Source organism: Tyto alba, unplaced genomic scaffold (genome assembly GCF_018691265.1).
Source record: "Tyto alba isolate M040663 unplaced genomic scaffold, T.alba_DEE_v4.0 Super-Scaffold_1000006, whole genome shotgun sequence".
In the NCBI taxonomy this organism is placed as follows: domain Eukaryota; kingdom Metazoa; phylum Chordata; class Aves; order Strigiformes; family Tytonidae; genus Tyto; species Tyto alba.
The window spans coordinates 6219009-6233625 of NW_024881272.1; positions in this window are offsets into that span (position 1 = coordinate 6219009).

Sequence of the window (14617 nt, forward strand, 5' to 3'; positions counted from 1 at the left end):
GAGGGGAAAAAAAAAAAAAAAAAAAAAAAAAAAAAGAGGGAAGGAAAAAAAAAAAAAAAGAAAAAAAGAAGTCTTTGTGCAAAAAAAAAATTAAAATCTGTCGACTTTCAATTTATTACTATCACTTTTTTTTTCTGCACAGAGAAGCATTTGAAGGGCGGCGGAGCAGCCCGGCCGGGCCTGTGTGCTGTGGGGCGAGTGTGAGCCCCCCTGGCCGCGGCCCCACTCCCTACCCCGAGCGGGACCCCCAGGAACACTCGTTCCCACTGGTTTTCTGCTCCCCGAGGCCGGAGAGTCCCAGCGAGGGGGCACCAGTGTCCCCCTTTGCTCCGTCGCTCGGGCTCGGTGGTGCTGTGGCTTTGAATTTCCCTCCCTGAGGGTCTCATCCAGCCCGGAAAAAGGGCGAGGTGTGATGGTGGAGTGAAGGGGGGGCCAAGGGGTCGGGGGGGGACCAGGCAGACCGGAGCAGCTCTGCCTGCCAGGGTGGGGCAAAACCAAAGCCAACTGGTTTGTATTGGGGCAGGCCAGAGCAGGGCGGGGGGGGCTCAGTGCTGCTGAATGTATCCTGTCTCCCACCGACATATATTTATTTATATACGGAGAACTCTAGGTGTGCCTGTGTGTGTATATACGGTATGTGTGTGTATATATATTTATATGCTGTATATATAAAGATATACACATACATGGATTTGTTTTAGTCATCTGACAATGCTGGGGAGCCCCTTGGGGTTTTTAACTGCCCGCACCCCGTTTGGCGGGGGCAGGACCAAACCTCCCCGGGGGGGGGGGGGGGCTGCTGCGCACCCGCCGCCGTAGCAGAGCATTGGGAACGTCACCCCGCTCCCCCCCACCCCGTCCCAGATGTTTCCAGCGGTGGGAACTGCATTTTCTCCCTCAGAGGTGGCAGCGGTGAGGGGTCTTGGGGCAGCTCTGCTGCCGGCTGTGCCGTGCGGTGCCTGCGGGAGCGGGGTGCCCCGGGGACGAGGACGGGGCTGGCCCTGGGGGTACAGCTCGCTTGGCGCCAGCGGTGCCGAGGGGCTGATGGCAAACCTCTCAGAGGCCTCTTTGCTGTGTTTTCCCAGGAAAAGAAGATTCCTCCGTCCGCAGGGGAGAGAAGATGTTGTGCGTGTGTGACGGTGCCCTAAGATCTGTCCTCCTGGCAGAGGAGCCCGGCTTCGGCACCTCCCCTGCCTCGGTTTCCCCTGCAGCCGTGGCCCCTGCCCGCTCCCCTTTGGGGGGGGGGGGCTCCCATGGGGGTGGTGGCCGGGTTTGCAAACCCCACAGCCCCGGTGCGGGGGCAGGTGGGTGTCCGAGAGCCGGCGGGGCTTTGGGAGAGGAGCGTGGGCTTGGGGGGGTGGGAGGGGTGAGGGTTGTGAGCCGGGTGGCTCGCGTCTCCTGCAACTACCGAAAACGCAATACAGGGCCACCACCTCCCAGCACTGGTCGTTAATTAATCCGGTGATTATGCGCTGTCAGCTCTAACGATCCGCGTGCACCCTCGGCCGTGGGTGCGATGCTTTGCCTGCCTGCCCAGGGAGATGTTGGTGGCCTTATGGTGGTGGGTGGCTCGCCCTGGCGATCACCAGCGTGTTTCTGCTGTGAGTTGTGCCCGTCATCAACCTGTGCGTGGTCCTGGGGAGCCGGCGGGTGCTGGGATTTAGGAGCTTCAGGGAAAGGGCTTGCTCCATGAGCTGGGGGTCTGGTTGGTGTGGTGGGACCAGGCGTGGCCGTGGGTGTGGAGATGGGACGGTGGCCTTCAGCCCGCCGGGCTGGGCGGGGGGAGGCGGCGCAGCCCTCATCCTGCCCATCCTTCTGCCCATGGCTTCGCTCCGCTGCGGGTGGTTGTGGTCCAGGTCCTGGGGGCTGTTCTCCAGCCCCGCTGGCTGGCTGAGCAGCGGCTCTGGCCAAGCTTTGCTTTGGTCCTGCATAACGCATGCCTTCTCCCGCCTGCAAGACGCTATGGGCACACACCGCCCTGCTCCTGCATGTGCAGAGCCGCCCCTGCCCCGATCGCTTTGTGAGGTCCCCCGGAGGAGCTCTGCTTTGCGAGAAGCAGATCCCAGCAGCTCCAAAGTCTTGCCCGCTCCTGGGCTCAGTCACAGAACAAACGCCCTAGCTCTAATGGTCAAACTGCCCTCTGCGCCCCCCACGGAGCAGATTTAGCCGATGGGGCCAAAACCTTCTACTGCCTTGATCAGTTCCCGCGGGTGGGTGGCACCGCTGCTGTCCCTGTTCCCCTCGCGCTTCTTGAACAGACACTTCCAGCTGCCAAAGGATCCAAAAATTCCCCAGGAAGCCCTCTCCATCGCTCTGGCTCAGCTCCTGCATCCCCCATCTCGGTGCCTGGGGGCAAGCCGTGCCCCACACGGCTGTGGGGATGGTCCCTGGTGCTGGCTGGTGGCACGGGCATCTCCCGGCCGCTTCTGAGTCTCACCTGTCCCCTTCCAGCCACCCGTGAGCAGCTCCTGGCTTCCACCTGAAGCTGCTGGAGCATCGCTCCCTGTGACGGAGTTCAGGGGGAGCCAGGTCTGATGGGCAACGTGGGGCTGTGGGGGGGCTGGAGCCAGGGACACGGTGGTGCTGGGGGCTGGGGGAGGCGATGCCGTACCTGCTTTAAATATAGGTGCTGGCACTGTCTACTTCTAAATGCAGAAAGGTGTCTGACAATACACCGGGCTCTGAGTAACAGCCCACGGGGAGGGGAGGAGGTGGCTTTTTGTGTCTGTGCCTATTGGGTGGGAGGGAGGGAGGGATGCTCTCCAAGGGGTGGGGGGGCCGTTTCATGTGGATTTCAAGCTTTGGGAGTTTTTCTTTCCTCAGCCCCAGAATGGGGCCGGGGAGCGGCAATGCTTTGCAGTGGTGGTGCGGGCTGGGGCAGAGCCCCTCGGGGTGCAGCCGCACGTGGCGGTGGGCTGCGGCGTCCGAACCTGAGCTTTCTGGTGTGAGACCAATGTTTTACTAACATACAGGAACTGTACAGAGCAAACCAGAGCCCCTTTTTTCCCTGGGGGAGAGCCCAAAAATGGCCCTGTTCCTGCCTCTCCTGCAATAGCCGCAGTCCTGCTCCCACAGCAGGAAGGGCAGGCAGGGACCCGCTTGGGGACAAAGTGGCACTTCCAAAGCACGTCTCTGAAACCAAAACCAACCCCCCCCCCAGTAGAACCACGGAAAAGACTACGCCGAGGGGGAAGGAAAAACAGCCCTGACTGCATCTCGCTTTTCAAGGCGCTGGACTCACTTTGCTGCTGTACGATCTCTCGTCCGTGGCTTTTTGTACATCTCCTTCGCCTCCTGGACACCGGGAATCTGCCACTGCGCTCGCCACTGGTGTCTGCTGGCTGTGCTTGACCATGGGAGGGAGGATGAGAAAGGCAGGGGATGAGTTTCGACCTCTGCCTGCACGGGACAAGCCCCTGCCCAGGCAGGAATTCACCAGTAGTATGCAACTGGTTCCCAGTTTGGTGCTGGGACTGGCCTCGAAGCCCTGCGAAGCCCCTGGGGGCACCGTGGAGGGTGTGCAGGGAGATGAGGCAGCCGCGGCACATGGAGGAGCCCTGCTGTCCCTTTCGGGCTGGCTGTCCCAGTCCCATCCTCCTGTCCCCCCCCCCCCCCCGTGAGGCCTCAGAGGGCAGAGCCCCCCCTGTGTGGGGCTGATGGCTCCTGGGGCCGAGGGCCGGTGGGTGGGAGATGCTCTGCCTTCATCCCCCCAGGCACTGGGGCAGGATGTTGTAACATAACACGCTTGTTTGGACCCAAACGGGGAACCGAACTGACTGACGGCCATGTACAACTTCAATGTTTTTTTGTCAAAAGGAAAGAAAAATAAAACCTTGTTGTAAAGAACCGCTGTGGACCCCGTCTCGTTGGCAGCCCCCACCCTGTGCTGGCAGGGCCGCAGGGACCCCAGGCGAGATGCTGGGCCCCAGCAAAAGGTCCCCACGGCAGGGAGGGGGTGGCACACAGCCTGAACTGGGCAGCTCCATCACATGGGATGGGGAGTTCCCCAGCGTGGGCACGGGGGCCATCCCCTGTCAGCGCTGCCCTGGCACCCCTATGGTCCTCAGGCAGGGTGGGGGGCACATCTGAGAAGGGTTGTCACCCTGGGAGAGCTGTGGCTCATGCCTGGCTGCTTCCAGACACACCGGCTGGGGGGGTGGCACTGGAGGTCTGGGGGCACTGGGGGGCCAGGGCCAGGAGCCTGAAGAGCTGTTAACAGTGGCACCACAGCAAACTGGTCAGGGGAAGCTGTGACATCGTCTTGCTGGAGAAATGCAAGGGAGCACCAGCCTGTAAACCGAGGACTTGGGAAACCCGCTGGGATCCGGGGCTCTGGGGGGTTCAAACCGTTTGGTCACCCCTCCACGCCTGCGCCCAGGAGATGCCAAGCAGATTCAGATGCCATTGCCTGGTCCAAAGCTCACGGGTGAGTTGTCAAGCAAAGATGCTGAAGTCAGGTCTTCCATTTCTTTTTTGGAGAGCTGTTCAAAGCACAAAAAGTTCTCCGGCAATCAGAGGTGAGTCAGCAGCCTGTGGCAGTCTGCAGGCTGAGCATGGGTGACAGGGATATTTTATGGGTTTTCAACAGGACTCTTCCTTTCCCGGTGATGGGAGGGTGCTGTGCCAAGAACAGCTCAGGGAAGGACAAAGACAATTTCTCTGCTCGTCTGGACCACTTTGAGCCAAGCTTACCCTGTGTGTCTTCCACGCGCTGTTGCCCCCGAGGACTAACCTGGACCAAGACGAGGTGCCACCAAGGATCAGACCTATAGGAACTGCCTTTGTGTTGCCCTTCACTTTGTGCATCCTTCCCTTTGTTTGCCAAATGCTGTCAGGTTTGGTTTTCAATTCTTTGGCACATGAAGTACTAAAAATCATGTTTTCAGCAGGAAGTGTACAGGTCCATAGGGACATTGTCCAGGAGACGGCCCAGCTCTGAGGGCACTTGCCTGGGTGATGGATGCAGTGACATCCAGGGACTGGAGGCAAAGCCCAGCATTTTTTCAGGCTGGGAAGCACATTCCCGTTTTATAGCCAAAAAAGTGATCTGCATACCTGACTGTGGGGAAGGCTCTGCAGGGTGGTGATGCCTTCTTCGTCACTGAAGGCTTTGTACTGGCACTGGAAGCAATTTAAGGAGAGGACTTTCTCCTGTGCAAGCCAGAAGTCCTGCATTAATGTTTTTTGAAGTGAGTGTCTTAAGTACGAATGGCCCCAAAGGCTTTGAAGGCGGCACTGAGTGTGCAGGTCTCCAATGGGCATCCCGTGGAGCCCTGCCAGGATGAGTGCTGGAGGTAGCTAGCTGAGTGCTTAACCTCTTCTGACGCCTTTCCCCAAACCCCCTAGCATAGCTGGGGCCATGAAAAAGATACTTGGAGCAATGCAGGGAAGGCAGAGCTTCACCCTGGTAAGGGAAACCTGTGCTGCAAAATGGGGAGCCTTCGCCGTCAGAGAGCCAGCGCTCTGCCTGGCAGGCACAGAGGCTAAAAAAAGCCCCTTGACAAATGGAACAGAAAGGTTAAAATTATCTGTACATCATCTGAATAACAATGGCAATGCAGATTGTACCTGCTTATAATATCTCCAGGAGACAGGGGATAAATCGGGAACAAAAGCACCCCAGAAACAGATGCTGCTGGCGTGCGGCTGGCAGAAGTGCTGGGACTCCTCTTCCTCGCCGGGGCTTGGGGAGCCGTGGGGGACAGGGACCACCAGAAGCACCAAAACCTGTTCCCCTCACCTTGCCCATGGATGCTCCAGGGCCCTTCCAGCGCCGGGTCCCAGCCGAGCTGCCCAGGCAGCTGCTTGTGTGCTCCCGGGACGTGGGAGCAGTCCCTGCCCGCCGTACCGGCATCGCAGCCAGCGTTGCGCACAGCTTGTCTTGCACCCAGGCACCTGGGGGACACGAACAGTCCTTTTTCTGGGACTGTTGCAAATCATCAGCCCATAACCTGGCTCTTCTTTGAAGAGGCCTCATCTTGCTTGATTTTTTCCCTCTGTTTCTGCCCTGCTTTCCTCCTATTGCCCCTTGCAAAGCCAAATGAAGGCACGTGGTGGTGGGTGCATCTGAAGCTCCGCGGGCACTGGCTCTTCCCTAAAGGCTGCCTCAGATTATTTTCAAGGCAGGATGCCAGCAACTGTGCAACCCTGGGGGGGGTTGTGGGGGAAGCTTGGCTCTGGTCCTTTGCCACTCAAACACCCCCTCAGTCAAATGCCTGGTTAGGACCATGTTCACTCCTCCAGCAAAACAGGGGAAATTTGGATGTGAGGATGCTGGAGTCAAACCCAGGCTCCTGGGGGGAGGAAGGGACAAGAGGGGGGCACTGGGAAACTTGAAAGAATGAAACCTTTTGACTTCTTTTTTCCAGTCCCAATGAGGTATTTAAAATCCATATGTACAAGGCTGAGTGAGCAGGGGTTTGCCTCTTCTGGGGGACACAGCTGATGGCTCGGAGGGGAGACGCTGGGGGCGGCTCTCATTCCTCCCCCCCCCCCCCCCCCCTTTCATTCCTCTGATGGTACTTATAAGCGCGCTCTCCCGGTGCCAAGGATGTGTGTGGGCTCTGAAGTGGGGCTGGTGCTTACTCATGCTGGGAGGCACGTGGCATTGCTGGCTCACGGGCTGGCAGCGCTGATGGTTCCCCGGGCGAGCATCCCCCCCACGGGTGAACATCCCCCCCACGAGCAAGCACATGCAACTGCTGCTCCTTTCCAGCACCAGCACGGCTCCGCAGGGAAGTGGGATGCACTCGTGAGGGTCGTCCTCCCTGAAGGGCTTGAATAGCCCAGCCTGGTTCAGCACCTCTATTTTTTATTCTTCTCATTTGTTTATGTCTTTTGACGGTGATCATCCTTGCTCGCTGGTGTAGCGCTGCACATCTGCACTGGCTGTGTTTGCCAGACCCCACGCGAGAAGGTGAAATACCGTGGACTGCCCTGGAAACTGGCCCCTCCCAGTGCACAGGAGAGCGAGCTGGCAAGTACTCCCAGGAGGTTTTGGGGAGCTGCTTTGTGTCACCTTTGGCTTTGCAGGCAGCAGGGAGAAAGGGGATGGGCAGGGCTGGTCTCATCCCTGCCTCTCCAGTGGGTTTGTCTTGTCTCAGTACCCACCACCCCATCTCCTGGTTACATGCCACAGAGCAGGAAAGAGCTCACTGTTCATTTGCCCTTGCTATTTCTGTGTACATAATAATAATAATAAAAAAAAAAAACAAACAAACAAAAAACTAAACACAGTTCTGCCTTGTAATGAATGCAAAAAGCATTAATTGTGCTCCTTCCCCAGCTGGCATTTTCTTCTCACCAAAGCGGGGCTCTCCAGGTACCAGTTGCCCCCAGCAATGGGTGGCTGGGCGCTGGGTAGGGCTGGGTGAGCGGGTGGAAACGCAGCAGAGGTGACCCTGCAGCCAAAATCACCCCAGGGCACTCGGCTCAAAGCCGCTGCAGGGCTGAGAGCGGGATATCACCGCAGCGGTCCGGGGCACGAGCAAGCTGCTGTAGGGACCAGGGCATGGATGAGATGCACCCAGCAGGCAGCTCCAGCAAGAGATACTGGTGCTGCTCGGGGTGCAAGGGAGAGGGAACAGGGATAAGGGTTAAGGATGCACAGTCATTTGCTAAAGCCAGGCCTAAGCTAGATTCTCTCTTCCTCCCACGCATGCTCCCCTGGGACCCAGTCAGTCAATTTATGGAGCAATCTGCCATAGATGATGTGATTTTCAGAATGATTTTCACAGATCTGCATCATGGCCATCATGAACGATGTGGGGGTTTTGCCTTTCCAAAAGGGTAGGAGGCAGACGAAGGAAATAAAGCTGGGGGTTGTACCTCCCAGTGGAGGTTATTCCTATGGTATCTGGGCAAACACACAGACGTTGGGCCATGGCATCACACCTCTGGGTCCTCTGGGTGAAGCATGGAGCGTGCAGGACCATCAGCCAGAGCCACAGCTCCCAGTTGCCCCCTGCCCTTGGCCTCCAAAGTGTTGACAGGGGCTTGCAGATGGCCTTTTTAAATTTCTCATTTACTTTAGGAGAGGGGAGGGGGGGGGTTGTGGGGAAAGTGCAATCAAGCTTTTTTTTTAGGTTTTTCTCACTAATCAAAGGGTGGGCTTCATTTACACAGGCATAGTTTTTTAAGGACCTGTCCCAGCTTGAGCCCCTCTTCTTCCAGCATGTGATATTGTGCTGTATCAGCAAGTCGCACCTCCTTTAGCAGCTAGGAGTGCATTAGGAAACCAGCGTGAGCTGTGAGAAAGAGCTGTGAATTAGCAAAGCCTCCCCTGCCCCTTGGCAAAGCCTTGTCTTACACCTCCTAGCAGGAATAGCTACAGCTGCTTGCTGCAACAGAAGTGAGAGCAGAAGGGGTGCGAAGGAGCAGGGGGGTGGGGTGGTGGGGGGGGACACAACAGGACAGGCCATGACTCTTTGCATCCTCTCAAGGACACAGCCTCGGGTCACAGACAGTCTGCCACCCCCAGCCCAGGCTGTCCACACCAGTCCTGGGAACAGGGGCTTTGCTGTGGTCCCCAACGTCCCCCCTGGTGTTTCCAGCCATGGGTGGACCACCCTGCTGCAAGGACAAACACCCTCGCACCCCCCCCCGGTCCCACTTAGGGGTGGGAGATGCCCCAGGAGGGTGCAAGCCAGGCAGAGAAAGCCACCCACGCCCACCCGCTCCTCTTTGCTGCTTGGGGACATTTCTGTGATGAGTGCTGGCAAATCCCTGCTTTTCCCAGCGCTGCTTTGGGAAGCAGGATGCCTTCCCACCCTGCGCTGAGTGGACTGGTGCTGTGGGGAACCAGCTTGCTCTTCCACGCTTGCGGCACATCAGCAGCGCCGGCAGGGATGAAGACCTAGGGCTGACAGAGAAACGGGCAGATGGGATTATCAGTCACATGTGCCACCACCCTCTTCTTGTTTTAGCCTCTTCTTTTTTTTTTTTTTTTTTTTTTTTTTTTTCCCCTGCATTAACTCCTCAAGCGGGTTTTCAGCCTGTGTTAGCAACAGCGATTTGGTGCTTGACACAATCGGCTTCTTCCCGCTGCCTGTGAGAGGCTGGTGGGTGTTTAGACATACCCGACGGGACGTTTCTGAGCAAGGCTGGCCTTCCCCCTCATCGCACCCCAGGAGCATCCCGGCAGGAAAGCCTCCCTGGATGCTGGAGAGCCCAGCAGCTCCCAGGGGAAAGGCCTTTGCAGCTTGTTTGCTGGCTCCCACCCAGGGTTTATGCTGCCCCGGATGGAGCCCACCACCACCTGCATGACCAAAGGAGGCTGACCTGCTGTCGTGCTTTAGGCCTGATTGACAGCCAACCACAATGCAGCACCTCTCTCTCCCTTCCCCTCCGGCAATGAGAAGGGACAGAGATCCAGGCTTGGGGTTCAAGATAGGACTGGGATGGGGGAAAATCCCCCTTTTATGACCACGAGCAAAAGGCAGACTCGTTAGGGGAAGAAAAAAAGAACATACATTTATTACAGACACTAACAACACATAACAGAGTAGGACAGTGAGAAGCATTGCCACATCTTGAGAACACCTTCCCCCCACCCCTCCCTTCTTCCCGGGCTCAGCTCTGCTCCCGATATCTCTACCTCCTCCCCCAGGGGCGCAGGGGCAGGGAATGGGGGGTGCAGTCAGCGCTGCCACTTCCTTCATCTTCAGTGAGGGGAGTGTCCAAAACTTGTTCCCCCCTGCTCCATCGTGGTCCCCCCCTCACAGCAGACAGTCCTCCACAAACTTTCTCAGACTTGAATTCCTCCCACGGGCCGCAGCGTTCCCCACACTGCTCCGTCATGGGTCACTAACTTTCTCCGACTGGATTCCCTCCCACGGCTGCAGCCCTTCCCGAGCTGCTCTGGCGTGGGACACCCCCGCATGCTGCAATCCTCCCAGTGCTGAATTACAGCAGCGGGGCTGCCTTTTCCCATGAGACCCCGGCCTTCTTCAGGCACAGCACCTTGATTATCCGAGCAGGAGCAACAGGCCACAAATCAATGTCTGCTCCACCGTAGATCTCCATGGGTGGCAGTGGGGGCCGCCCTGCCGTCTCCCCACAGGGTACAGGGGGGTCTCTGCTCTGGCACACCTCCCCCCTCCTTTCTTCCTCCGTTCCTCCACTGACCTTGGTGTCCATGCAGCTGCAGCAACTCCTCCTCACAAGTCCCACTGCCCGTCACCACGTTCCTTCTTAAATACGTTATCGCAGAGGCGCAGCCGATTGGCTCCATTTCCCAAACAGAAGTGGAGCTGACGTGGAGCTGGGGGAGCTTCGAGAAGCTTCTCACAGGGGGCCGCCCCGATAGCCCCCTCCCCTGCCACCAAAAAACTCCACCACTCACTCAACCCAGGACACCTGCCTAATTTCCTTTACAAATTTCCCCCTCTCCGGCATTGCTCTCATATTTAGTGCTCCTCGCCCTAGGAAGACCTTTAGAGACACACTTTGGTAACAGCAGCTAATGACTGGGAGGTCGTCTCCGCCACAGCAGGCAGCTTTCACTGGATCTCCTTCACATTCGCGTGTGCTCCCTGAGTGTGCCTGCCCGAGGAAAAGGGTGATAGAGGCAGCTGGATCAAAGCTGGGGTTAACTGCTGGCTCGCTCTGGGTGCTGCCCATCAATTAATATCAGCGCGGACTCATTCTGTGATTGCTTATCACCTCTGGCTGTAAAGCTGGTGCTGCCCTCTGCACCTCGTGTCTCCACTGCACCCCCACGGCTACAGGGACCCCTTTGGAACACTCAGCCAAAGCAAGCGGACTGTAGCAGACTGAAGGAGATTTTTCAGATAAAACCTGCAGCCCCGGCTGGGATTAGCTGTTCCCAGACCCTGTTATTTACACTTGATGCACGCACACACCTTCCTCCGACACACACGTGCCGCTGCCAGGCTCGTGGGGTTTAGAGACAGAGTCCCTGGGCTTCCCGTGAGAGGCTCTGCAGAGGGCTCGGTGCCGGCTCCCAGCTCAGGTGCCCGTTCCCAGCTGTGCAGGGTGGAGATGCTGCAGTCCCCAGGTTTGGCCTATGAGCCACCTCTTAAATAGCCATCATGAGGCCAAGGGGCTCTCCCTGCCCTTCTCCTGGGGAGTAGCAGCCAGACACCCCAGAGGTGGGTCAGTCGTCCAGCCAGGACAGGATTTCACTGTCCAGGAGTTCAGTTCTGCTCACAGGTGGGGAAACTGAGGCACAAAATCATAGGGCTGAGAATCAAAGTTCCTAGTGGGTCAGGCGTTGTTTTTCTGGTCTTGGCAGGAGCTGGTGCTTGCTGCCTGAATGCTTTAATCATGTTTCTTAAAGTTTCCCCCCCTGTAGAAACCCCTTTTTGCTCTGCTTGAAAGGGTTATCCAGTGGGGATCAGGAGGTCTTTCAGCTGGGGCTGTGCTTGTTGAGGCTGAGCTGCTGCCCCCACTGCCTTCATGGCTCTCACCTACCCCTCAGACCAGCCTCTGCATCAAGGGAGAGAGATTAAACCATATTTTTGGACACAAATGACTACAGCTCCAGTGAATTAACTCAGAGATGTTATTACAGGCCATGAGAACAGGTCAGGTTTCAGTCTGGGAAGGAAGCAGATAAGTGATGTTTTACAATTGTCTCCTGAATGAAATCAGGCCATAAAATAAGCTTTTTTTTCCATATTCTGCCCCATCTCTTGGCTCAGGATACAGGGGGATGTCTCTGCCACCCCTGTGCAGTGCTGCAGGCAAAGGGGAGCTGGGAGGGTGATGTCCCACAAACAGGCTGGGGCAGGGGAGAAGCTCCAGCAGTGCTGGGAGGAAGTCTGGCTCTTCTCCCAGCAACAAAAATTATTTTAGCTGGGAAATTGGAGGTCAGGAGGGTTAGACAGACCTCCCAGGCTGAATTTCACAGCCATGAGTAGAACGAGTTGTTGATTTTTGCCAGCGCTGCCATAAGGAGACATGTTGCAGACGGAGAACGCTGTATCCTCCGTTCCTGACGAACGCTTGTCATGATAGCTTGAATACAAAGCAGGGGCTTAGGCAGAGGGAGCTTATTTAGGTTTTGTATTTTTCCATAAATTCATGTTTCTCTGCAGATCATAAGAACCTCCAGAAGCCCGGAGCAAAGCCAAGGCTCCCGTGTGCACAGCAGAAATGCAGGAGCGAGCCCCATCGCCCGCAGGCTGGGTCCTGCAGAGGAGGAAGCCAAGCCACGGTGCGTTGGCATCCTGGTCACGGGGAGGCAGGCAGGCACGGGGAGGGGTGGCAGTGATATCCCCGTGAGGTACCTGGACTTCACAGGCCTGGTGTTGCCCGGTCTGACAGCACGGAGCCTTGTCTGGATGCCATCAAGCCGAGAAGCCACGTAGTAATGCTGGTGGCCAAGTCACCAACCTCCCCACCCCGGTGTCGATGCTGCGAGTCCCTGCCAGGACGTGCTGCGGGGAGGAGGGAGGGCTTCTTTTTGCCAGGGTCACCGAGGGGGACCCTCCTTGCTTGGCATCCTCCTTCTGCTCAGCTCCCATGTTTATCACCATTTGTTCCAGCAGCACCCCCCCCCACCCCTGCACCCCCAGAGAAAGGGTTTACTCTGACCAGGGTTGCTCCCCGGCAGCCTCCACCACCCCACCTTGGTCCTGGCAGTCGGAGAAGTGAGACAGACAACGGCAGGACCAAGGGGACTGCTGAGAGGTGAGTGGTAAAACTGCAGATAGATTTATTTCAAGACGCAGCTGGAATTTTATCTCATGCCTATCCCTGTGCTTTGCGCCCGACGCTGCGGCATGTAAGGACAGATGTGAAATGCGGCTCCGTTTAGAGCCTGGGAATAGCAAAATCTCCCTTGAACAGCCATGTTTTAATTTGCATTTCTAGGGCTCTGGCAGAAACCTGGGTCCTCTGGTGTACTCCGCAGTGGATGCACTAGATGGCTGTGAGTTTCTCTATCGCTGACCTGCTGGGACAATCTGGGCAGCTGGCAGACCCGATAGCTCTCCCGGTGTTAACACTGCAGTACTGGTTGCAAGCAGTGGCTTGGGAACTGCGGGGTGGACCAGCTGGTGGGCTTTTTTTTAGTGGGTTTTGGTCTATTTAGCCAAACCTCAGCTTGGCTTGGCTTCTTTGGCACTGCTGGTTGAATAGGCTGCTACGCAGGATTAAATGTCACCGTGCAATCAATGACGGGTGTAGAAAGGAAGGGAGGGCAAAGGCACAACAGAGGGGAGAGCACAGCAGGGTTGGAGGTGACCCATGCAGACCCTGTCCTAAGAAACATGGTCCCCAGGAGTGTGAGGATGACCTGCTACTAGAGAAAATGAAAGGAGGGAGCTGCAATCTAACAGCTGCTCTTTCACACTCCTTCATAGAGCTGCGATGCTCGTGCGTAAGGCAGATGTCTGCAAGGTGCTATCACTTTTGCACCAGAAGTGCTCTCGGTGCTCTTCTGATGCTGTCAAGAAGCCCCGGGCTCGCTGCTGCCATGTGCTGCAGTAACAGCCTGCCTCTCAGCGGAGATGGGGCTCCTGGGGGTGGTGCCATCTGGACGCACAGGAGAAGACAGCCTTTGCTCCCTGAAACACGTCAGCTCAGGGTGGGAGAAGCAAATCCTATTTTATGGAGGTACGGACAGCTTCATCGGTGGAAGGAGACTTTATTAAAGATGGTTATTGAGTCCTGAGCATCCTGGCTCTAAGCATGAGTTACCCGATGACGTGAGGTCTCAGCGGTGGAGAGAGCAGAGTGTGCCTTCGGCGAGAGCAGATGCTTGCGGGCAGCTTGCTCGCTCGCCGTACAGGCAGAGGTTCCCTGCCTTGCCTTCCCATCGCAGATCGAGCTCGCCTGGCACGGGGCTGGCTCCCTGCAGACTGGTTGTTTGCATGCCTGGTTGGCTGCCCGTGCTTTGTGTTGGTTGCTTGTGATGCTCCCCGGGGCGAGGATGGCTGCAGATATTTTGACAACATCTAAAAACCTTTCCACAGATAATCAAAGGGCGCCCAGCACTCGACCCGTGATCTGTCACTTTGTCAAATCTGGGATGCCACATGGGTCTGCATCTCAGGACATGCATGCAGCGTGTCTCAGTCAGAAAAGCCCAGTGTGGCTTTTCTGTAGCCTGGAAGTTTTTGTGGCTTACCCAGTCAACAAAAGAGCCTGCATGGCAATGCCTTTGCAGCTGTGACCAAAGAAGATGACTGAAGGTGCTCCACAAGTCCCCAGCAGCTGTGTGAGCTCACCCAGAGGGGGCTTCATGGAGCAGCAGGGCAAGGATCCCCTGTTAAAGGGGATTCTGGCATTTTCTAAGCTCTCCAGCAGCAGCCAGAGCCACGAGTGTCTCATAACAGCCTCTCCCGCAGGGCCCGCGATGGCTCTTCGGCAGTGATCTATCAGCACTGAGTCAGGAAGAGAAGGTCTCCGGGCTGAATCACAGCCGCAATCGCAGTGCCTGCCTGACAACCCGCTCATCCAGGTGTGGGTCCTCCCGGGCTTTGGTCACTTCAGCTGAACCATTCAAGTGAACACAGCGGCCACGTTTTTTTAGATGAATCCTGCTTCTTCTTCCCTTCGGTCTACTGCACTTCTGGCTGTCCCCATGTGCCGGATAAGTGCCAGGACTGTCACGGATAGGTGACCCAGACTCACGGCGCTCATCCTCCGA